General features: G+C 38.2%; 1 long non-coding RNA gene across 2 annotated transcripts in view; it reads left to right on the top strand.

Moving 5' to 3' along the window:
• Positions 1 to 7,206: 7,206 nt before the first annotated feature.
• LOC116421161 overlaps positions 7,207 to 23,604 on the top strand; it is a 58,032-nt gene continuing 41,634 nt past the window's right edge. For both annotated transcript variants that reach the window (XR_004231467.1, XR_004231466.1), the window contains exons 1-2: positions 7,207 to 7,407; positions 7,526 to 7,590. This is a non-coding gene — a long non-coding RNA (uncharacterized LOC116421161). The remainder of the gene's footprint in view (positions 7,408 to 7,525; positions 7,591 to 23,604) is intronic.

Here is a 23,604-nt window from a genome sequence, read left to right as displayed (position 1 = left end):
ATGAACTTTGTTGTTATTTTTCTAGGTCATTAAAATAGTTTTTGGGAGTCTGATTGGTATAGCTAAATAAATAGATTAGTTTAGGTAATATTGTCATCTTTTATTATATTTGCTCGCCTATCCAAGAGCATTTAATATTTTCAATTGGTTAGATCTGAATTAATTTGTGTGAAAAGTGGTCTGTAATTTTGCTCATAAAGTTTCTGATTTTCCTTGCAGATAGATTCCTAAATATTTTATATTATCAGTTGTTACTTTAAATGGAATTTCTCTTTTGTAACTCTGACTGTTGGATTTTGTTAGTGATATATAAGAATGCTGATGACTTATGTGGGTTTATTTTATAACCAGCAACTTTGCTAAAGTTGTGGATTATTTCTAATAACTTTTAGCAGAATCTCTGGGGTTCTCTAAGTATACCATCATGTCATCGCAAAGAGTGATAATTTGGCTTCCTCATTGCCTATTCTTATTCCTTTAATCTCTTTCTCAGCTCTTATTGCTATAGCTAGCGTTTCTAATACAATATTAAATAGTAACGGTGATAGTGGGCAACCTTGTTTCCTCAGATCTTATTGGGAATGGTTGCAGTTTGTCTCCATTACATATGATGCTTACTGATGGTTTTAAATAGATGCTGCTGATTATTTTAAGGAAAAGTCCATTTATTCCTATACTCTCAAGTGTTTTTAATAGGAATGGATGTTGGATTTTATCAAATGCTTTTTCTGCATCTATTGAGATGATCATATGGTTTTGTTAATTTGGTTATTGACATGGCCAATTATATTGATAGTTTTCCTAATATTGAACCAGCCCTGCATTCCTGGTATAAATCCTACTTGATCATAGTGTATTATCTTGGAGATGATTTTCTGTAGTCTTTTGCTAATATCTTATTTAAGATTTTAGCATCAATATTCATTAGGGAGATTGGTCTATAATTTTCTTTCTCTGTTTTCAGCCTACCTGGTTTAGGTATCAGTACCATGTCTGTGTCATAGAAGGAATTTGGTAGGACTCCTTCATTCCCTATTTTATCAAATAATTTATATAGCATTGGGGCCAATTGTTCTTTAAATGTTTGGTAAAATTCACATAGTAAATCCATCTGGTCCTGGGGATTTTTCTTAGGGAGTTGTTTAATTGCCTGTTCTATTTCTTTTCTGAAATGGGACTATTCAAGCAATTTACTTCTTCCTCTGTTAGTCTGGGAAGTCTGTATTTTTGGAGGTACTCATCCATTTCACTTAGGTTATCAAATTTATTGGCATAAAGTTGAGCAAAATAACTCCTTATTATTTCTCTAATTTCCTCTTCATTGGTGGAAAGTTCTCCTTTTCATTTTAAGACTACTAATTTCATTTTCTCCCTCCTTTTTCTAATCAGATTTACTAAAGGCTTATCTATTTTATTGGCTTTTCATAGAACCAACTCTTAGTTTTATTAATTAGTTCAATAGTTTTTTACTTTCAATATTTTTAATTTCTCCTTTTAATTTTAGAATTTCCAATTTAGTATTTGATTAGGGGTTTTAATTTGGTCTTTTTAGTTTTTTAGTTGCAAGCTCAATTCATTAATCTTTTCTTTCTCTGTTTTATTCAAGTAAGCCTCTAAGGATATAAAATTCCCTCTTATTACCGCTTTGGCTGCATCCCACAAATTTTGGTATGATGTCTCATCATTGTCATTATCTTGAGTGAAATTATTAATTGTATCTATAATTTGCTGCTTCACCCAATCATTCTTTAAGATGAGATTGTTTAGTTTCCAATTACTTTTTGGTCTATTTCCCCCTAACTTCTTGTTGAATGTAGTTTTTATTGCATCATGATCTGAAAAGAAAGCATTTACTATTTCTGCTTTCTTGCATTTAATTTTGAGGTCTTTATGTCCTAATATATGGTCAATTTTTGAATAGGTTCCATGAACTGCTGAGAAGAAAGTATATTCTCTTCTATCCCCATTCAATTTTCTCCAAAGATCCAACAATACCTAATTTTTCTAATATTATATTTACTTCTTTAATTTCTTTCTTATTTGTTTTGTGGTTTGATTTGTCTAATTCTGAGAGTGCAAGGTTGAGATCTCCTACTATTACAGTTTTGTTGTCTATTTCTTCTTGCAACTCTCTTAACTTCTCCTTTAGGAAGCTGAGTGCCATACCACTTGGTGCATATATGTTTAATATTGATATTGCTTCGTTGTTTATGCTACCCTTTAGCAGGATGTAGTTTCCTTCCTTATCTCTTTTAATTAGATCAATTTTACTTTTGCTTGATCTGAGATAAGGATGGCTACCCCTGCTTTTTTGACTTCACCTGAAGCATAATAGATTTTGCTCCAGCCTTTTACCTTTACTCTATAGATTTTTTTTTCTTTACGTCAAACTGAAAGTTTCTTTTCTAAAACTGCCACCCATTGTTCCCAAATCTACTCTCCTGGGCCAAGCAGAACAAACCTAATCTCTCTTCCACGAGGTCTTCCTTCTAGAGCAGGAAGAGGGAAATCACGCCCTTCATTGTCTTCTCTTCTCCAGGGGAATGATGCTGGTTTCTTGAACTAATCCTCATGCACTATGCTAAATATTATTTCTGTGATTTTTGACGAGCTATTAGCTTTCTTTGCACCTCAGTTTCCTCATCTATGAATAGAGTGGATTAGACTTTTTAGATGTTCTCCCATCTCTGTTCCTCTTCCACTCTTATTTCTGTGATTTGAGGACCTAGCTAATTTCAGTCCCATCTGCTCTGAATCCAAATCCAGTGCTCTTCCTGTTGAATCTTTTCCAGTCTAACTAGTCTATAGGACACCAATCAGCATGTTCCAGCCTCACAGAGCTCACAAAATTGGAAAGGACTTTTAATCCCTCTTACAGACTAGTCATTTTATGAAAGCAACTTGAATAACAGCAAGTAAGACATAAGTGAAATTTTCGTTTTCTTTTCTCCAAGATCATTCTACACCCTTTATAAAGTGGGATCCTTTGACCTGAAGCATTTCAGAGAGAAGTCCCCATTCAAAGGGAGAAGCCGGTCAAGGAGCCTGAGAGGCCACTGCCTCCAGCTTCCTGCCCCTGCTCCCTGCTGGTTTCCTACAGGATGCTTCATGTCTGCTCTGTGTGTTGTGCCCATGGTGTGAATTATGATGCTGTCCTCTACTGGGGAAAGTGAAATTCTGGGGAAGGAGGAAATGACCCCAGGAAAGATGTAGGAGAAAGAGTTATACTTAAAGGAAAAGTTTCCCATTCCAAATTCCATCTCTGTTTATCTACCTGTGGTATATGCTCTTTTTCCAGAATGTACTGCCTCCTATTCTCTGCCTCTTAGAATCCCCAGCTTACCTTCAAGTCTTCTTTAGACCGTTATTCTATTTTTAGATCTCCCTAGGTAATGACACAGTCTTCCTCCACAAAGTGGTTTTGTTTACTCATCTGTGTTCATGACCTTAGGACATGTCTTATGACATTCTTCTTCCTCTCTCCCTCTTCCTACCCTCATCCTTGAACAGTGTCTTGTGTACACAGCAAATGTATGGTCTCACTAAGCCCTTCATCAGAGCAGATTGCAACCCATCCTTTCCTCATCCTGTGTAATTTTTGCCCATGTTTTTCCATAGCTTCTTCTTAGAGGAGTCACTCAGTGTTTTTAGAGCAGGGGTTCTTAATTTTTTTCATATAATGGTCCCTTTTGGCAGGCTGGTGAAGTCCCACAGGCCCCTGCTCAGAATAATGTTTTAAATGAAGAAAATAAAATGCCTAGCATTACAAAGGGAACCAATTGTTTTGAAATACAGTACTCAAAATATTTATTATTATTAAAGTTTTTATTTTCAAAACATATGCATAGGCATGGACCCACACTTAACTCCATATACCAAGATAAGATCAAAATGGGTCCATGATTTAGACATAAAGAACAGATTATAAACAAATTGGAGGAACATAGGATAGTTTATCTCTCAGACTCGTGGAGGAGGAAGAAATTTGTGACTAAAGACGAACTAGAGACCATTACTGATCACAAAATAGAAAATTTTGATTACATCAAATTAAAAAGCTTCTGTACAAACAAAACTAATGTAAACAAGATTAGAAGGGAAGCAACAAACTGGGAAAACATCTTCACAGTTAAAGGTTCCGATAAAGGCCTCATTTCCAAAATATATAGAGAACTGACTCTAATTTATAAGAAACCAAGCCATTCTCCAATTGATAAATGGTCAAAAAATATGAACAATTTTCAGATGATGAAATTGAAATTATTACCACTCATATGAAAGAGTGTTCCAAATCATTATTAATTAGAGAAATGCAAATTAAGACATCTCTAAGATACCACTACACACCTGTCAGATTGGCTAAGATGACAGGAAAAAAATAATGATGATTGTTGGAGGGGATGCGGGAAAACTGGGACACTGATACATTGTTGGTGGAGCTGTGAACGAATCCAACCATTCTGGAGAGCAATCTGGAATTATGCCCAAAAAGTTATCAAACTGTGCATACTCTTTGATCCAGCAGTGTTTCTACTGGGCTTATACCCCAAGGAGATACTAAAGAAGGGAAAGGGACCTGTATGTGCCAAAATGTTTGTGGCAGCCCTGTTTGTAGTGGCTAGAAGCTGGAAACTGAGTGGATGCCCATCAATTGGAGAATGATTGGGCAAATTGTGGTATATGAATGTTATGGAATATTATTGTTCTGTAAGAAATGACCAGCAGGATGAATACAGAGAGGCTTGGAGAGAATTACATGAACTGATGCTAAGTGAAATGAGCAGAACCAAGAGATTATATATGTCAACAACGATACTGTATGAAGATGTAATCTGATGGAAGTGGATTTCTTTGACAAAGAGACCTAGTTCAGTTTCAATTGATCAATGATGAACAGAAGCAGCTACACCCAAAGAAAAAACACTGGGAAATGAATGTAAACTGTTTGCATTTTTGTTTTTCTTCCCGGGTTATTTTTACCTTCTGAATCCAATTCTCCCTGTGCAACAAGAAAACTATTTGGATCTGCACACATACATTGTATCTAGGATATACTAGGACATATTCAACATATATAGGACTGCTTGCCATCTAGGGGAGGGGGTGGAGGGTGGGAGGGAAAAAAATCAGAACAGAAGTGAGTGCAAGGGATAATGTTGTAAAAAAATTACCCTGGCATGGATTCTGTCAATAAAAAGTTACTATAATAAAAAAAAACATATGCATAAATAATTTTCGACATTCACTCTTACAAAACTTTGCGTTCCAAAATTTTTTCTTCTCTTCCTCCCATCCCCTCCCCTAGATAAGTAATCCAATATATATCAAATATATGTAATTTAATTTAAACATATGTAATTCTTCTATACATATTTCCACACAATTATCATGCTTTACAAGAAAGATCAGACCAAAAAAGGAAAAAAAATGAGAAAAAACCCCCAAAAAGCCAGAAAACAACAACAAAAAGAATGGAAATGCTATGTTGTAATCCACACTCAGTTCCCACAGTCTCTGTAGATGGCTCTCTTCATCACAATACCAGGGGAACTGGTTTGAATAATCTCATTGTTGGAAAGAGCCAAGTTCACCAGAACTGATCATCGTATAATCTTGTTTCTGTGTACAATGATCTCCTGATTCTTTTCATTTCACTCAGCATCCGTTCATCTAAGTCTCTGACATCATCCTGCTGATTGTTTCTTACAGAACAATAATATTCCATAACAGTCATTCATAACTTATTCAGTCATTTCTGACAGGCATCCATTCAGTTTCCAGTTTCTTGCCACAAACACGTGGGTCCCTTTCCCTCCTTTATGATCTCTCAAAATATTATTTAAAAACACAAGTTTTAAAATCATAGATTAATATGAATAATATGAATAAGAACCCCTACAGTTTAGGAATTAATTTTTCATAGGTACTCTTGCAGCTGTTTATCCATCATCCTTTGCTCTTTCTTTTCTGATCATATATTTCCTTATACAACTGCATAAGCATAGATATTAATTGGAAACATGCTGTAGTCTGGAGCTACAATATAGTCTCTCCATTGCTTTGTATGCGCTACAAATCTGATACAAAGTTTTTGAATGAGTTAAAATTAATTCAGTGAGCTCAGAAGACGCTGACCAGACTGGTGGGCGGTCTTAAAAACATCTCTGGAAGCCTTTCTTTGAGTCCTGCCTTCCCTCGGCTTAATAGCCACCATCCTCATTTAGTTGGACTCAAATGAGCCACTGTCTATCAAATGGTGACTCTGCTGGGTGCCGCACTAGGCAATAAACATGGAGGCCCTGTCCTCAAGTTGCTCAGGCTCTACCCGAGGGAGCCCAGCTGAGCCACTGCGCTCCATTTATGTCCAGCTGTTAGGCTCCCGAAGACCCAGGAGAGAACTCTTCTTTGGGGATGTAGCACAAAGCCTAGTCCCCGCTGTGGTTACTCAGTGGGCGCCACACAAATACAAGTGCTTTCTTTCCAGTACTTTATCATGCTCTCTAACCCCGGACCGCTTTTCAGGGGTCACCCCCCCTCTTTTTTCCTTTATTATATCGACTGAAAATACATACACCAGGACATAGATAGTCACAGACACATCCACAAGGCCTACTGTGAGTGCCTCTACCCTGAGGAACACTTTCAGACACAGATTCGAATCCATTCAGATACTGACACACAACCGGGACCGCCTTAAGGGCACGGGCGCATACACTCACAGAGATACAGACAAGCACATAAATACTGACAGACGTACACCTGGGGGAGGCAGGGGGCTCCGGGAGATGCAGCTAGTTAGAGGCGCACGTGACCCCCTCCATTTATAAGGCTTTCTTTTCCGCCCTTCCCGGAGGAGAATCTGACCCAGCTGGAGCAGCCCTCCACATCTGCCTCCACTGCAGCGAGAAGAAAGGAAGTATCCCTCCCGGCGTGGAAGAGACCTGCGATGGAATGAGAACAAATAACCTTGTGGTGTTTAAATAAGCAAAGTTTTTTCCCAAGCAGAGGTTAATGTACTTTATTGTTCAATGTCATGTTTATAGTGGATTGGTAGAGGGAAAGATGTGATTAATGGCCCTGAAGCCCGTGGATCTACAATTATTTGGTTGTTGTGAACAATAGAGGACTACGGTATTCATCATATTCAAATGAGGCAGTGAAATAAATGATGGTTGGTGGATTCGAACCAAACCGAGGCGGGGATGGGGCCCGTCAGCCCCCACTGCAGGAGCCGTACACGTGTCTCTCGTGGCCTGGCCTGGCCTGGCTACCGGCTGACCCCTCGGTGCCGATTTTAATTTACCTCAAAATCTGCACCTTCCTTTAGATGCTTTGTGAAAACCAAGTGCCGATGGGTAATAAAGACTTGTTTCCAATAAGCTCCCCCGCCCCCACCCCTTTTGGAGGGTAGGTATCAGGCTTTTCATTAGCGCGCCTTTCTCGGGGCCTCATTAAAGAGCACACACAGGTACCCGCTAAATGTGGCCGATCATTCATCATCATTTTGCTCTTCACTTTGTCACAGCTTGGGGATTTAAGGAAGATCGATGGCACAAGATGTTGTCTCCTTCTCAGACGCTTTATGCTCTGGTAAGTGTGTCCGACGCCGAATTATTTTGCCACTGTATTATTTCCCAGTGAGTGTTTGTCAAAGCTCGTCTCTTGGAAGGAGCCAGGGCTTGGCTGTCACTCGGGGATGGCCCTGGGAGCTGCGCCGCCTCGCGCGCCGCGGCCTTCTCCGCTACCTGCGGGGCGGGCGCCAAGGTGCTAACCCTCCGCGTGGCCAAAGCCGGGCCTCTCTGGGTGAGGGCAGGGAGGAGGGAGGAGGCCGGCCTCTGGGTGAGGGGGGCGCAGAACCGCCGCACCAGAGCTGGAGGGGACCCCAGGACCCACTACTTAAACACTCCGACGCCGTGATTTTAACAGAAGAAGACACAAATCCAGAGAGAGGAAGGGGCCGAAGTCACCCAGGTATCCGGGGAAAGCTTGCTAACAAGTAGAGATGCCCCACTGCAAGGCCGTGGCCGTTGCTTTCCTGGAGGTTTTCAAGAGAGGCTGGATGATTGATCACTTATTGGGATTGCTGGAGAGGAAATTCTCCCTGGGGGGGGGGGGGGGGGGGGGGAGGACTGCGCCAGATGACGTCTGAAATCCCTCCAGCTACAGATTCTAAGATTTTATGCGCCTGTCCGGGTTTGGAAGAAGAGATGGATGAGAGGGACTCATAGTGGAAAACTTTCTTCAGCCACGGGCTTCATGTTTTAGGAAGGGCATTGGTAAAGCATTCATAGGAAGGCAGCCAGGATGGGGTAGAAGTGGAAACCAATGAGCTGGGTTGAAAGATTCAAAGATATTTAACCTGGAGAAGAGGGAAGACTTAAAAATGACATTCTCACTCTATTTAAGTATCTGGGGCTCTGGAAGAGGGATAAGATAACTTCTTGGTTTTAGAGGGTAGAGCTAGGACCTAACAGTGGAAAATGTAGAGAAGCAGACAGACATTGGCCAGATCCAAAGAGTTTTCTACCAATTAGAGTTTTTGTAAAAACAGAATGGGCCATAGAAAACTCTCTTCCTTGGAGGACTTTTAGCAGAGGCTCTATGACTGAAGAATACTGTAGCATGGTACATCAGAAAGTAAACTGTACTCCAAGTTAGAGATGAGGCTTGATTTCTGGCCCCTCCACTTAAGCAACATTGAGTAAGATTCTTTGCTTCCCCATCTTTGCTTTCACCATCTATATAGCAAGGGAATGATAACTAAAAATTATCCAATTGCTTTGCAGAATTATTTTTGCAAAAATCAAATGAGACATCAATGTAAGCTATTATTATTTTTTATTGCATGTTCACCTGTTGGGGATGCTGTAGAGGGGATTCTTGCTTAGATATAGGTGGTCCTAGATGGCCCATGGAGATCTCTTTCAAATCTAAAATACTGTTCAGGTCTAGGTATTGTTAATTATTGTGCACCTGAGGTTCCAGCTCAACTGTGGGCTGGTTTGGTTGAGAAATGGATAGAGAACTAAGGCTGGAATCATGAATACCTGAGCCTGAATTCTATCTTAGACAAGAAGTAGCTTGATTACCCTGAAAAAATTACCTAACTTCTCTGCATCTGAAAAATGAGGATAATAGTAGTACCTATCTCACAGGATTGTCATGAAACTCTAATGAGATAATAGAGTGAAAAGACTTTAGCTTCCACAAGCTGTTTAGTATAGCCCATACCTTGGCAAACCTCAAAGCATTATATCAATATGCTCCTTAGACGCCCTCTGAAATAACCTTTAAGTACCTGGATTTTGATTCTGAGTCCTGTTGAGTGAATTGGTGTTGGTGAGATATTCCCCATGGCAGCAAACACTACCTCTTGAAATTGAGGAGAATAGTAGAAAAGTAGAGAAGGGCAAAAGACCTAGCAATAAAAAGGCTACCTCCTGATGGGAGGTGGGGGGGGGGGGAGAGTTGTAGGAAATAGAAGGCCAGGAAATGGGGCCAGCAAGGCGATGCCTATCACCTGGTGAGGGTTAATTGGGATTGTAAAAGACAGCTAGAGGGAGCAACAACTGGGATCACTTGACAATAGTGGTAGGAGATGAGAGCTGACAGAAACCTGAAAACTGACCCAGAGAGAAGGGGAGTGCCCAGGTAAAGGAACAAATCCCAGTTGTACCTAGCTGTAGCTTGTACATCATTTTCAATTGTCTTGAATATGGGGCCTATATTGAGCCTTGTGAACCTATGTACTTGTAAAAGGGGTTGTTGACAACTCTTAAAGGGGACACTCAGAAACTTACGTTTCCAAGCCATCTCAGTAGGGCAACAAATAAAGGAAGTAAAATGTTCATCAAAGTGTAAACAGGGTCTGTGTAACAGAACTTTCCAATGTAAGGTTTGTAGTACTAAAGTTTTTAACATAAATGTTCTATCTTCTAAAATTCTTTACAGAACCAACACTCCATGTATTAATATTCTCCTCTATTTCAATATTCTATATTTTAAGATCTTTTATATTTCTAACATTCTATATTCCAAAAATCTGTATTATAAGATTACTTTAAGTTCAAAAACTTGATGATTCAATTATTTTGTGTAAAACATTCAAAAGCCACCTAGAAAACTTTGTGGATAATCTACTATTTTAACAACCAACCCAATAAACACGTATTCATCATGTACTAGGTACAAGACAACATACTAAGTTTTGGTGATGGGAAGACAATACTGAAACAGTATCTCTTAAAGGAGCTTACATTTCACTGGATGTTGGGGCAGGAAGATGCCTTTCACATCAATAGCAATAATTGAAAGATGATTGTGTATTCTTTATCTGCATATCCTTGTCAGTGGTGATGCTCTAGACTAGAAAAGTCACACTCCAAGTCTATAAAACTCTCCAGTATAGTCAGAACCAGATTAAATGTAATTTTATGTCCTTAAATAAAGGTATGGGCTGGTTTGGTTGAGAGGTAAAAATAAACAAACAAATAAATAAATGCAAGCAAGCAACATACATAATGATAATTTGTGATTTTCTAAATAAATATGTGTTATCAGGGATCTGATTTTATTTGAGTGAGATACCACTGCCCTAGATAGTAATCTTTCCTTGGGGTAGGCCTTACATTAAGTTAGTAAATCTTACATTTAGATACTAAATGAAGTGAACCTTGGAAAAGAGGTCTTCTTTTCTACCAGAAATATGTTGGAGTTAACTTGAATTAGTTCTGGAGAAATGATTGTTAAAATTTCAGTGTGAACAAATATTTACCCCTTTAGAATTGACAAATGCTACAATTCATGGCTTGATTTATTGCTTTGTTGATTGTCTAGACATGAGAAAGTATGAATTAAATGTTAATGAGGCATATTAAATTTAAAAGCATGTTAAAGATGAACTTTTTTTTTTTAGTCTAGAGAGGCAGTTGTTAAATATTTACCAGCGTACTCTACATAGAGCAATTCTTATAGTATAAGGTACCTGAGTTCAAGCCTTCAGCTTACTTACTGTGTGCCCATGGCCAAGATACTTTTGATATAGACAGCACAAATTTTATCAGCCTGATTTACGAAGACAAATGGACTAAGGCCATGCGAGCTCAGTTAAATTGCATGCCCATAGTCATAGCAAGGAATGTCCGAATTGAGAATAGGACACAGGCCTTCTGACTCCAAGTCCACGTTGCCATGCTGAGTACAAAGGGCATGAAGCATGGAGACATGGGATTGCATCTTCACTTTTCTACTTCCTAACTAATGTAATTTACCCCCTTCAAGCCTCTGTTTCTTCATCTGTAAAATGAGGATAATAATCCTTGAACTTTTTATGTCCCAAAGATGCTCAGAAGATCATACAGCTGTAGATGTAGAATTTACTCAAAGAAAGCTCTTTGCTCACATTTTTGGTCACATTTAAGTAAACAATGATGATTGTTTTCATTTGGGGGGGGGGGATGAAACTCATGTGACTTACCTCCCTGGGTTACTATGATGAAGGTGCTTTGTAAACTGTTGAAAGCACTCTTGAAATGTGAGTAAAAAATAATGAAATCAGTCAGAGTAAAAGGCACCGACTCCTCCACTATCACATCTGGGAGATTAATGAGTATTTGGCAGATGTCACCACATCTGGCAGGCTGGAGCTCTTTCTAACATGAAACACAGAGCAGCTGAGGTGGTCTCCGCAGCTGGGACTGGCTGAGGGGGGTGAGGCAACCTTGTAGGCAAGATATTTGCAAAGGGAGCCTAGGACACACGGAGACAACCTTGGAATTTACAGTGATCATGATGATGACTATAAGTCCCATTTCTTTAGAGTTTTGACATTTAAAGAGAACTTTCTTCCCAAGAGCCCTGGAAGGTAGATAGTACAAATATTATTACTCCAGGCTTCAGATGGATAAACTGAGGCTCAAAGAGGTTCTGTTGCTTGCTCTGATGCTTGGAAGCATCAGAGTTAGAACTTGCATCCTGTACCAGAGATATCAAACTGAAACACTAGGGGCCACTAAATTATACATGAAAAATTCTGCAGTCCATGTATTGACTTAGAAAACTGTGTGTTTATATGTTTTTTAAATTAACACTTTAGCACATTAAAATCACATAGGAACTAATATATATATATATATATATATATATATATATATATATATAAAAGATTTTTATTTTCAAAACACATGTATAGTTTTCAACATTCACCCTTATAAAATCTTTTGTTCCAAATTTTTCCATTTCTTCTCACTCCCTTCCCTAGATGGCAAGTAATCCAATATATGAAACATTGTAATTCTTCTAAACATGTTTCTACATTTATTATGCTACATGAAAAAATCGGATCAAAAAGGGAAAAAATGAGGAAGAAAACAAAAAACAAGTAAACAACAACAAAAGGTGAAAAAATTATGTTGTGGTCCACATTCAGTTCCCACAGTTCTTTTTCTGGAGATAGATGGCTCTCTTCATCACAAGACTCATTGGAACTGACCTGAATCATCTCATTGTTGGAAAGAGCCACATCCATCAGAATTGATCATTGTATAATCTTGTTGTTGCCGTGTATGATGATCTCCTGGTTCTGCTCATTTCACTCAGCATCAGTTCATATAAGTCTCTCCAAGCCTCTCTGTATTCATCCTGCTGGTCATTTCTTACAGAACAATAATTATCCATAATATTCATATACCACAATTTATTCAACCATTCTCCAATTGATGTGCATCCACTCAGTTTCCAGTTTCTGGCCACTACAAAGAGGGCTGCCACAAACATTCTTGCACATACAGGCCCCTTTCCCTTATTAAAATCTCTTTGGGATATAAGCCCAGTAGTAACATTGCTGGATCAGAGAGTATGCATAGTTTGATAGAACCAATGTGGTTCTAGCCACACTCAGGAGTGTTGTGGGTCATCCTCAGTGCACAGACTATGTTTGACACCTCTGCCTTCTAGGACATATGGGTGATCTGTTCTGGGTTGGGGGGAAATCGGCAAATGTATCATCCCCCCAAAAGTCTGGCCCTGAACAAGAGTTATGAACCCATAGGAAATGTGACTGGGGTTGGATGGGATTCCAGTGTCTGAGTACTGTGACCTCTGATCCAAGTATGTTCACTAGACTCAGAAGATGCTGTCACTGACATAGCATCTCTGATATGATGACAGCCATTCTCACTCAGAACACTTAGGTGTTTTCTGTATCCAAGACCTAAGGTAGCTTCTGATGGGGCCAGATTACAGGGAAATGCAAACAAGGACGGGCAAGAACAAGCTACTCAAGAGTCCCTAGAACTGCCCTTTTCTGTTATTTTTATCTGTGGATTATCTGTTATTTTTTTCTTGATTTCCTTCCTTTCCACCACACAGCCTGAGCAGTATCTGAGCAGAGTCAGTCTGGAACATCAGCCCAAGGGTTCTGGTCTCCTGGATTTTGTCTACTATCTTCTTTCTCTATCCCGGCTTTGAAGAGCAGAGGGGCCAGCACCCCGCCTTGAAGCTATCAGAAACAATTACGCCTTCTTGCCTTCTTGGTTGTGATGACATAAAATCTGAATTTCACAATGTCAGAAGTATCCTGCAGACTCTTTGAGCCCCTCTCCTAAAAATTGGAGCAGGAATCAGAAGCCAAAGGATCAAATCTTTGACCTTCTACTTATATTCTCTGTGTGACTTTCAATAAGTCATTTAGCCACTCTGGGCCTCAGTTTCCCTCATCTGTAAAATGAAGAGGCTGAGTGAGGTAGTTTATGGGGTCTCTTCTAAATCTAGATTTAAGATCTAGATGATTTCTCTTCTTTCAGTCAGTTTTTCAGTCATGTCCTATTCTTTGTGACCCCATTTAGTATTTTTTTAATCAAGATACTGGGCTGGCTTATTATTTCTTTCTCCAGCCCGTTTTACAGATGGGAAAACTGAAGCAAACAGGATTAAGTGACCTGCTCAGGATTACACAGCTGGGAAGTGTCTGAAGATTTGAACTCAGGTAGCCAAGTCTCCAGGTTTAGCACTCTGTGCACTATGGCGCCATCTAGCTGCCCTCGCTTGCTGGCTCCCTCCATACCTCTACTTTTCATTACACTATCAAGCTATTTCTCTCAGTCCTTCCAACTTTAGAAAGATCCTCTCTTTTTTCAATCCCAGCTGTCCCTCCCCCCTTGATTTAAACGTGAACTTCCATCCTCAAAGTAATCCGGACCTTGGCTTGGACATACTGGGTCCTGCTGTGAGGTTTCTCTGCTCCATCCTGCCTATTCCAGGCACAGCCCACCGCATGGTAGAGAAAGGATTCTGGATTTATGGTAAGACTTGTGTTTCATTTCTTTCCCTCTGATTTACTCCCTGTGTGTCCTTGGGCAAGATAGTCCCCTCTCACTAAGGGGACTGAATGTGGATCACAGAGTATTTTGTTTTTCTCTCATTTTCCCCCCTTTTGATCTGATTTTTCTTGTGCAACATGATAAATGTGGAGATATGTTTAGAAAGAATCATACATGTTTACCTATATTTGGATTACTTTCTGTCTAGGGGAGAGAGGGAGAAAAATTTGGAACACAAGGTTTTGCAAGGGTGAATGTTGAAATTTATCTTTGCATATATTTTGAAAAATAAAAAGCTGTTATTATTAAAAAAAAAAAAGATATTCCCCTCTCTGGGCCTCAGTCATGTTATAATTGCTCTAAATCCTGTGAATAAGCAGCCCATAGCTTTTTTGGGGGGTGGGGCCTCCTTTGAGGTTCATATACTTTCTAAAGCAGCATGACAACATTTCTTTTTTATTGTAAAGAATATTTTTTTCCAATTACATATAAAGATAGTTTTCAACATTAACTTTTTTCTCAAAAGTATTTGTCCAATAATATATAAAGATAGTTTTCAACATTCAGTTTTGTGTGATTTTTGAATTTCAAGATTTTTCTCCCTCCTTCTTACCTCCCCCGTCTCCAAGACAGCAAACAGTCTGATATAGGCTATATGTATACAATCATTTTCAAGATATATTGGTTACAACATTGATTTCTTAATAAGATTTTGAGTTCTAAATTTTTCTCCATCTTTTCCTCCTTCCACCATCTCTGCAAAATGGTAAGCAATCTGATATAGGTTATACATGTGCATTCATGTTAAACATATCCACATTAGTCATAATATATGTTTCTGCAGTGATGTGATGCTCAAAAAATCTAATGCAAACATTTTTATTTTGGTCAGGATCTGTGATTTTAAAGAGTTCTTTCATGGCACCTTGAGGTGGGGAGGTGTGTGGTCAAGCATCAAGAGTAGCCCTGTGGAGAGCACGTGTCAGAGATAGGATCTAAATTCGCCGCCCCTCTCCCAGGCTGACTTTTTATCTTCTCTCCCACGGTACCTCTGGATGGAGACAAAGACTTAAGGAGAAGGTGATGGACCAGGAGTGTGGATCAGCTCCTGAAAGTCAACTGCTAAATTTTCAGTGTGAGCACTTACTCATGTTGGGCATTGGAGAATGCAACAGATCAGGGCTGTGTTTGTTGTTTTGTTGATTGTCTAGACTTGAGAAAGTGACAGAGAAAATGCTGAATGCGGGTTAAAACAAAAGTGCCAGGTGCATATGCAGAGGGGATTGGTGTGAACATTTACCAGCACTCTGCAGGTAGTGCAGGGCCCTGTCCTCTGGCCAGACAGCCCTCCTCTGGTATTGTGGTGGGCTCTTGGCATCGGCTGCTGTTGGAAGGGATTCCAAAATACTGCAGTATTGTATTGAAGAGGTCTGGAAACCATGTGCAAGGAACTGAGGGTGTTGCTCAGAAGAGAATGAGGAAGGAAGGCTGGCGTTCTGATATATCTGAAGGCCAGCCATGTGGAAGAAGAATTTCACTTTTAGGCTTGGTCCCAGAGAGGGAGGTCTAGGGTTAATTTCAGTATAAAGAAAAAAACAAAACAAAACAATCTCCTAACAGTTTAAGGAGTCTGATTGTAGAATGGGCTTTTTGACTAAGTTCCATGAAGACAGTTTTCATCTTATCTAATTTTCTCCTAATATTTACCTTAGACCCAATTGTAGAGTAAGTTCTAATGCTGCTCATTCCTGCAGGTGACACTCAAAATTTCTCAAAGCTTCTTAAGCACTTTCATTAAATGTCCTTTATTTGCCCCTATTCTCATTGATCATCTGGAGCTCCCTTCCTTCTGTTCTTGATTCATTTTAAAAATCATTTTAAAAATCAATGTTTTAAGGTATATGTTGGTGTGTATGTTTTGTGTCTGTGTTGCTTTGTATGAAAAATGTTTTGTTTTTATACAATAAACCTCTTTAACATGTCTCTGTACCTCTCTTTTCACTCTATTAAAGTCTTAAGTAGCCCAGGGGATAGACAACTGTTTTTGGAGCTGATTGTTGACCTTATTCTTGAAGGGGACCAAAATGATATCACTGTGTTGGAGTCACAGTACAGTGTGTCTGACTGTAGCTGATCAGAGCTCAGAAGGTCAGGCACAAGTAGCCCATGAACATTTGGAATGGAGATGTTTTTGGAGTTAGGAAGAGCTGAATACAAATCCTGTCTCGCATCCTTACAAGTTTTATGACCCAGACAATTACTCAGTTTCCTATCTCTATAAATGAGGGGGAAGGGTCAATGGCATCTGAAGTCTCTTCCAGTTCTGAACCTATGATCCTATAATCCTTCCTTGAAAGAAGGGCAAACATTTAAGCAAGATCAACACAAGTATCATCTCTGATGGGTATACCACATTCTGTATTGAGTTATTTCTTTTTTTCTCATTTATTTCACTTTAGTAAAAAAAAAAGTTAGAACTTCATAAAAACAATTGATCTGGAAAACACATTAAAAAGAAAAAAATAAGAATAATTGGACTACCAGAAATTTATGATCAAAAAAGGAATCTTGGTACAATAATACAAAAAAAATAAAACAAATTGTTCCAATGTGTTAAAACATGAGAGGAGAGTAGAAATAGAAAAAAAAATCCACTGATCACTAGCTGAAAGAAATCATATGAGGAAAACCTACAGGAACATCACAACAAAATTTCAACCCCCTAGGTCAAGTAAAAAATATTATGGGCAACAAGGAAAAAAAAATTCAAATTTAGCAGAACCACAATTAAATCTTGTGTGACCTAGAAGTGGCCTACATTATAAGACCACAGGTCTTGGAACACTATATATTGAAGAAAAAAAGAACTGGCATGGCAGTCAAAAATATTTCCAGCAAAGTTAAGCATAAACCTGAAGTAAAAAAAATATTCAATGATTTGACAGACTTTCAGGATTTCATTGAACTTAATAGGAAATTTTACAAGATCCAAGAGAAACATCAACATGAAATGCTGATTAAACACATGTGATTTAATAAGGACAAATTGTTTATTCTGTATATATGGAAATGCAAACCATTTGTCTAAGATTATAATTAGTAATTGGCTAGTTTAAAAGAAAGATTGGAGTAAAGCTGAATATGATATAACTCTAAAAAGCAAAACTCTGTAGGAAAAGGTAAAAAGAGTAACTATCTTATACAAATGAGGTGTGAGAAGAAGAACTGACACAGGAATTAAATAGGAGAGGAAAGCTGGTGGATCTGGAACCCTACTCTTATATGGAATAGGTTGAAGAGAGAATTGTCTCTCTGTCTCTGTCTCTCTATCTCTGTGTCTGTATCTGTGTGTCTGCCTCTGTGTCTCCCCTTCCCCCTCTCATATATACATATATGTATATATAGTTAAAATTTCCAATTTCATATAGAAAGAGGGCAAGGGGAAAATAATAGGGAGAGAAGAAAAGGGAGGAAACTTTGAAGGGGGAGATAGGTTAAGTAATAGGACAAGATAGAAGGTAGAAATAAAGCAGAGAAGTCAGGAGGCATAGGAAATAGAGACACAAATGAAATAAATATTGGAAGTAAAAACAAGGGTACTAATCATAAGTGCAAAGTTAAAATAGTATAGTTTCCTATTTTTCTTTTTATTATATCTATGTGTAAGCAATATCAATATTGTTTTAGACTATTTAGAGACTAAATAGCATAAGTTTAGAGTATCTATTGTGAAGGGAATGTTGAGTTGGTGGAGTTAGAAAAATATGCAGAGACTTAGGCCTATGAAGGAAGATATCTACCTTCAGAGAAACGGATGACAGACAAGCATAGTATGGCCTTACATAGATACATAGGAATCTATATGTGTATAAAAGTGTATCTTAATAGATTTCTATGTATATATGTATTTGTATGTATGTGTATTGTGCATATAGTCTTCTTAGAGGAGGGAAGGAGGAAGGGAGGGAAAAGAATAAAAAGTGCACAGTAGAGAACAAAAGAAAGTCTACAAGGAAGCAAAGATGGACAGTCCTGAACACAATGTGCTGTAGTGTTTATTATACAAGCTTTCTTTTTTGTTCAGGCATTCTTGAAATGGAAATTTATTGCTTTATATTTTATCCTCTCATGTTCTGCTGTGCACATGGCATTTTTTTCATTTTCAAAAAATGTTTTTAAAAGTAAGTACTTATTTAAAAAATTTTAAATTTTTGAATATAAATGTGAAAAAGAAAGTGGCATTTCCATATAAAAAGAATGCCAAAAGAAGATACTCCATGTAATCTTGAATCTCCATTTCATAACAACTGCTTTTTAAAAAAAGTATATGATAATTTCTAATTATATAATGAAACATAAATATACATTACTTTCTTTTTTGACTTAACTTTTTTTAGCTTTTTATTTTCAAAATACATGCATAGTTTTCAACATTCACCCTTGCAAAACCTTGTGTTCCAAATTTTTTTTCCCTCTGTTCCCCTCACTCCTTCCCCTAGATAGCAAGTAATCCAATATATGTTAAATATGTTTAGTTCTTCTATACATATTTCCACAGTTTGTCATGCTGCACAAGAAAAATCAGACCAAAAAGAAAAAAAATGAGAAACAACAAAAAGCAAGTAAGTATTACAAAAAAGGTGAAAATTCTATCTTGTGATCCACATTCAGTTCCCACAACCCTCTCTCTCGGTGTAGATGGCTGTCTTCCTCACAAGATCATTGGAACTGGCTTGAATCACCTCATTGTTGAAAAAGAGCCACGTCCATCAGAATTGATCTTCATATAGGTTTGTTGTTGCCTTGTACAATGATCTCCTGGTTCTGTTCCCTTCACTTAGCTGATTCTAAGTTCATGTAAGCCTCTCCAAACCTTTCTAAAATCATCCTAGTTATTGTTTCTTACAGAACGATAATATTCCATAACATTCATATATCATAACTTATTCAGCCATTCCCCAACTCATAGGCATCCACTCAGTTTCCAATTCCTTGCCACTACAAAAAGGGCTGCCACAAACATTTTTGCACATGTAGGGCCCTTTTCCTCTTTTAAGATCTCTTTGGGATATAAGCCTAGTAGAATCACTGTTGGGTCAAAGTTTTGCTAGCCCTTTGGCCATGGTTCCAGATTGCTTTCCAGAATGATCAGCTCACAGTTCCACCATCAATATATTAGTGTCCCAGTTTTTCTATATTTCCAACATTCATCATTAGCCAGTGTCATCTTAGCTGACCTGAGAGGTGTGAGATGGTACCTCAGAATTGTCTTAATTTACATTTTTCTGATCAATAGTGATTTGGAGCATTTTTTTCATATGACTAGAAATAGTTTTAATTTCTTCATCTTAAAAATTGTCTGTTCATATCCTTTGACCATTTATAATTTGAAGAATGACTTGTACTATACATTACTTTCAAAACTGTTCTTCAATTTTTCAAAGTTCTTTTTCTTTGAATTGTTGCTGTGGTTATATAAAATACTTTTTTGCTTCTGCTCATTTTATTCTGAATTAGTCCATATTATGCAGAATTGTCTGAAATAATCTTTTTTGCAATTTCTTTTTGCATAATATTTTCCATCACACGTACTACAATTTGTTCAGCCATTCTCCAAATGTCCAGGAAGTAAACTATCTGTTTCTATATCAAGATTGTGAATGATTATTTAACTCCACTTTATCCAGTTCAGAGTGATGCCCTTCTACTTCATTTTTTGTATGTTTTACTTTCCATGTACCCAAAGTTTGAGAGATACCATTTTCTACCTATTTCTTCCTCCCTTTTACACTGTTATATTCCTCTTGCCCTCCTCAAACCCTCAGGACAGAACCAATCAACCTGCAAGATCTCTCTTTCTTATTTAACTTTTTCAGTAGCCTTGGATTACATTAAAGTTCTAAAGGGACACACTTGTTTCTTCTCCCTTTATTACAATGTTATTACAACATCATCATCCAGTTACCTCTAATTGCTCAAATAAATTTACTTTACTAGCTTTCTGTGGATTCTTGTGTTTGTATTTCTAACTTCTTACTCAGCATTTTCTTTAGAAACATTTTTGTATAAAAATATTTGAAAAAAATTTTAAGCTTTCAATTTTCCCATATAGAATTATACTCAACTTTGCTAGATGTTATTCTTGATTGTTATCCAAGTCAATATCAATAAACATTTTGAGCACCTACTATATTCCAGGAACTGTGCTAAACTCTGAAAATATAAAGAAAACTAAAAACAGACAAACCTATCCCTGCTGGTAAGGAGCTTATAATTCGATGGAAGAGAGAACCTGTAAACAACTCTATACAAATAGGATATAGATAGGATAAAGTGAATGTAATCTTAGAGAAAAGACATTGATATTAAGAAGGGTGTGTCAGGGAAGGTTTTTTGAGGAACATGGGATTTTACCTGAAATCTGAAAGATGATGAGAGACTAGGAGATGTAACATGTGTTTTAGGGAGATCAATTTGACAGCTGAGTGGAAGATGGACTGTAGTAGGAAAGAAATTGAGATCAAGCAGAATGCTATAGCAATAGTACAAATATAAGTTGAGCCTGCACCTTTTGCCATTTGGAGTACTGTACTCCAAAATCTCTAATTTTGAATAGAGGTCTCCAGAATTTTCTTGTTTTTTGTTTTTCATGTTTCATGTTTTTCAAAGTCTGACTCTTAAATTATCTCTCCATAACTACTTTCTGGGTGAGTTGCATTTAAAATGTCAGCTATCCAGAATTTTCTTCTATTTTTTAATATTTTGATTTTATTCTGATATTTCTTTGTGTTTCATGTAGTCATTGAGTTTTGTTTGGTCTATTCTAGTTTTCAGAGTCTGCTATTTGGGTGGAGTTGACCCCTTTCTCTTAAATTATTTATTTTTTTCTAATTCTTTTTCAAAACTTTTATTTAAAAAAAGAAAACTCTTGCTTTATTTCTTCTGGGTATTCCTGCAGTTCTTGTGGAAATTCTTTTTGTTTTTGTTTTTTTTTCTTTTTAGTCTTTGCTTGTTGTTATAGGGCTACTCTTTCCTTTGGAGGGACTCTTTAGATTTGTAATAATTTTTATAGTGACGGATGTTTTCTTTGATTTACTCACCTTTTCATCTTTCATTGCTAAATTGGGATTTTATGCCAGGCTTAGGCTCCACTTGACACTGAACTTTTGAGTGAAGAGCAGCCCTGTGTTGCTGGACAATGAGTGACTTGGGTCGCTGTGATGATCTTCCCCAATTTTAGTTCCTCTGGATCTTTGAAGTTCAGATCTTCAGGGCTCTCTGGCATCTCAGGACAAGGCATTGGAGACCTCAAAGCCGCTGAACACTATTGCTATTTCTAAACCCTCTACTTTAGGGCTTTTTGACCACCTTGGAACTTGTGAACACTCTTAGGGCTTTCTTGGGGGAAAACTTCACTTTTGTTGCCTCTGGATGCAGAATCTTAAAGGGTACATGTATTTCTGGTCAGGATAGGTGGTTATGCTAGACTTTTGGGAAACAGCCCTTTTCTATTGCCCTTGGGATTTTGACTGGCATCTTGTACAATCCTGGGTTGGCAAGAGTCATTGCCATTTTCATTGTTTTTTTTATCATTATTCAATCTGGTATGAGCTTCAGGGTTTTCTGGAATAGGTTTATTAGAAGTGGGCTGTCTGCTTTCCATTCAGATAGCCATTTTGGCCAGAGGTACAGCCCCATACCTTTTCACGGGCTGTTTCTTTTGCCTGTAATCAATGCCACCTGTTTAGGCAGAAATCTTGCCTGAAAGTCTCTGGGTAGTCATTTCTATAGGCCTCATCTCTTTGTGATTATTTCTTCCCAGAGTAATATTAGTAGGAAAAAATAGAACATCTACATTTCAGAGAGTTTCCTTTTCTGTCCTGGAGAAACTGGGTTTATTATCCAATATATAGCTTCTCTTTTCAGAGCACTTCTTTGAAAGCCCAGTATTTTTGCCAGGGGCTTTGTAACTATAGTTTCAAGGGTAAATTTCCCTCTTTCTTTTATCAAGACCAAGACAGAGAAGGATACTATCCTGTGTTCACTGGCACATAGAAAATGACAGAGGCCAAAAACAAACTCCTACATACATAAACCCTCAAGAAAGCACACATCCATCAATACTCTCATATACAAAAAAAAGTCATAAATATGCACCCAAACAGATGCACACACAAACATATAGGGACAGAAACACACATACACTTGGAACACATAGTCATAGATTCAAAGAAGCTTTGGGCTTTCAAAGGGTATCATGAAAAGAATTCTAACTCCCAGTGAGAGGACCTGAATTCTAAACTCGGTTCTTTTTCCTACTCAGTTCCCTATGGGAGTTTGACCAAGTCATACACTCTCTAATTTCAGCCTGTTCATCCCTCAAATGACTAGGTTGTATTAGATGGCTCCTGAAGCACAATCCAGCTCTACATTTATAATCCTAATCATAGATGTATACACAGAATTGATCAGTAAGCATTTATTAAGCACCTCCTGTGAGCCAGGAACTCTCCTAGATAATGAGATACAAAAACAAATATAATAGTTCATTTCCTGAAGCATACTTTCTATTGGGAAAAGGAAAGCTTAATAAAAGAGGACTTATTAAGGACTTACTTTGTATCAGGCTATGTGGAGTAGCTAGGTAGTACAGTGGATAGAGTCCCAGGCCTGGAGTCAAGAGGACTTCAAATCTGGCTCAGACACTTAGTGACTGTGGACTCTGGGTGCTGTTTGCCTCAGTTTCTGCAGCTGTTAAATGATCTGGAGAAGGAAATGGCAAAACAATCTGGTATCTTTGCCAAGAAAGCCCTAAATGAGGTCACAGAGAGTCAGACATAATGGGAAAGTGGCCAAATGTGCGCCAGGAACTGTGCTGAGTGCTTTCAAATAGTTCATATGGTCCTCACAACAACCGCATGCGGTTAAGTGCTATTGTCATGCCCATTTTACAGTTGAGAAAATGAGGCAGACTCTCTCTTGGGATCACTCTTATAGTGGGTACGTCAGCTCAGGTTTTCTTGATTCCAGACTCGGAGCTGCGGGCCCCTTGCTGCAGATGACATAAATGGGCGCTTCCCTGTGTGGGCTGGCAGTAACACCGGGACTTCCCCAGAAGGACTTGGGGCTTTGTGCCCGCTGAGCCTCCTGTCTGCCTCTGCCTTCCAAGGGGTTATAATCAGCAAATCCTCGCCCTGCGTGCTTGGCCAGGGCTTTGGGATGGGGGGGGGGTCAGGAAGGGTTTAAATCAAACCCAAGAGAGGCAGAACAGGGACCATGCAGGGGT

The sequence above is a fragment of the Sarcophilus harrisii genome, chromosome 2 (genome assembly GCF_902635505.1).
Source record: "Sarcophilus harrisii chromosome 2, mSarHar1.11, whole genome shotgun sequence".
In the NCBI taxonomy this organism is placed as follows: domain Eukaryota; kingdom Metazoa; phylum Chordata; class Mammalia; order Dasyuromorphia; family Dasyuridae; genus Sarcophilus; species Sarcophilus harrisii.
This window is presented reverse-complemented; position numbering and strand designations above follow the sequence as displayed.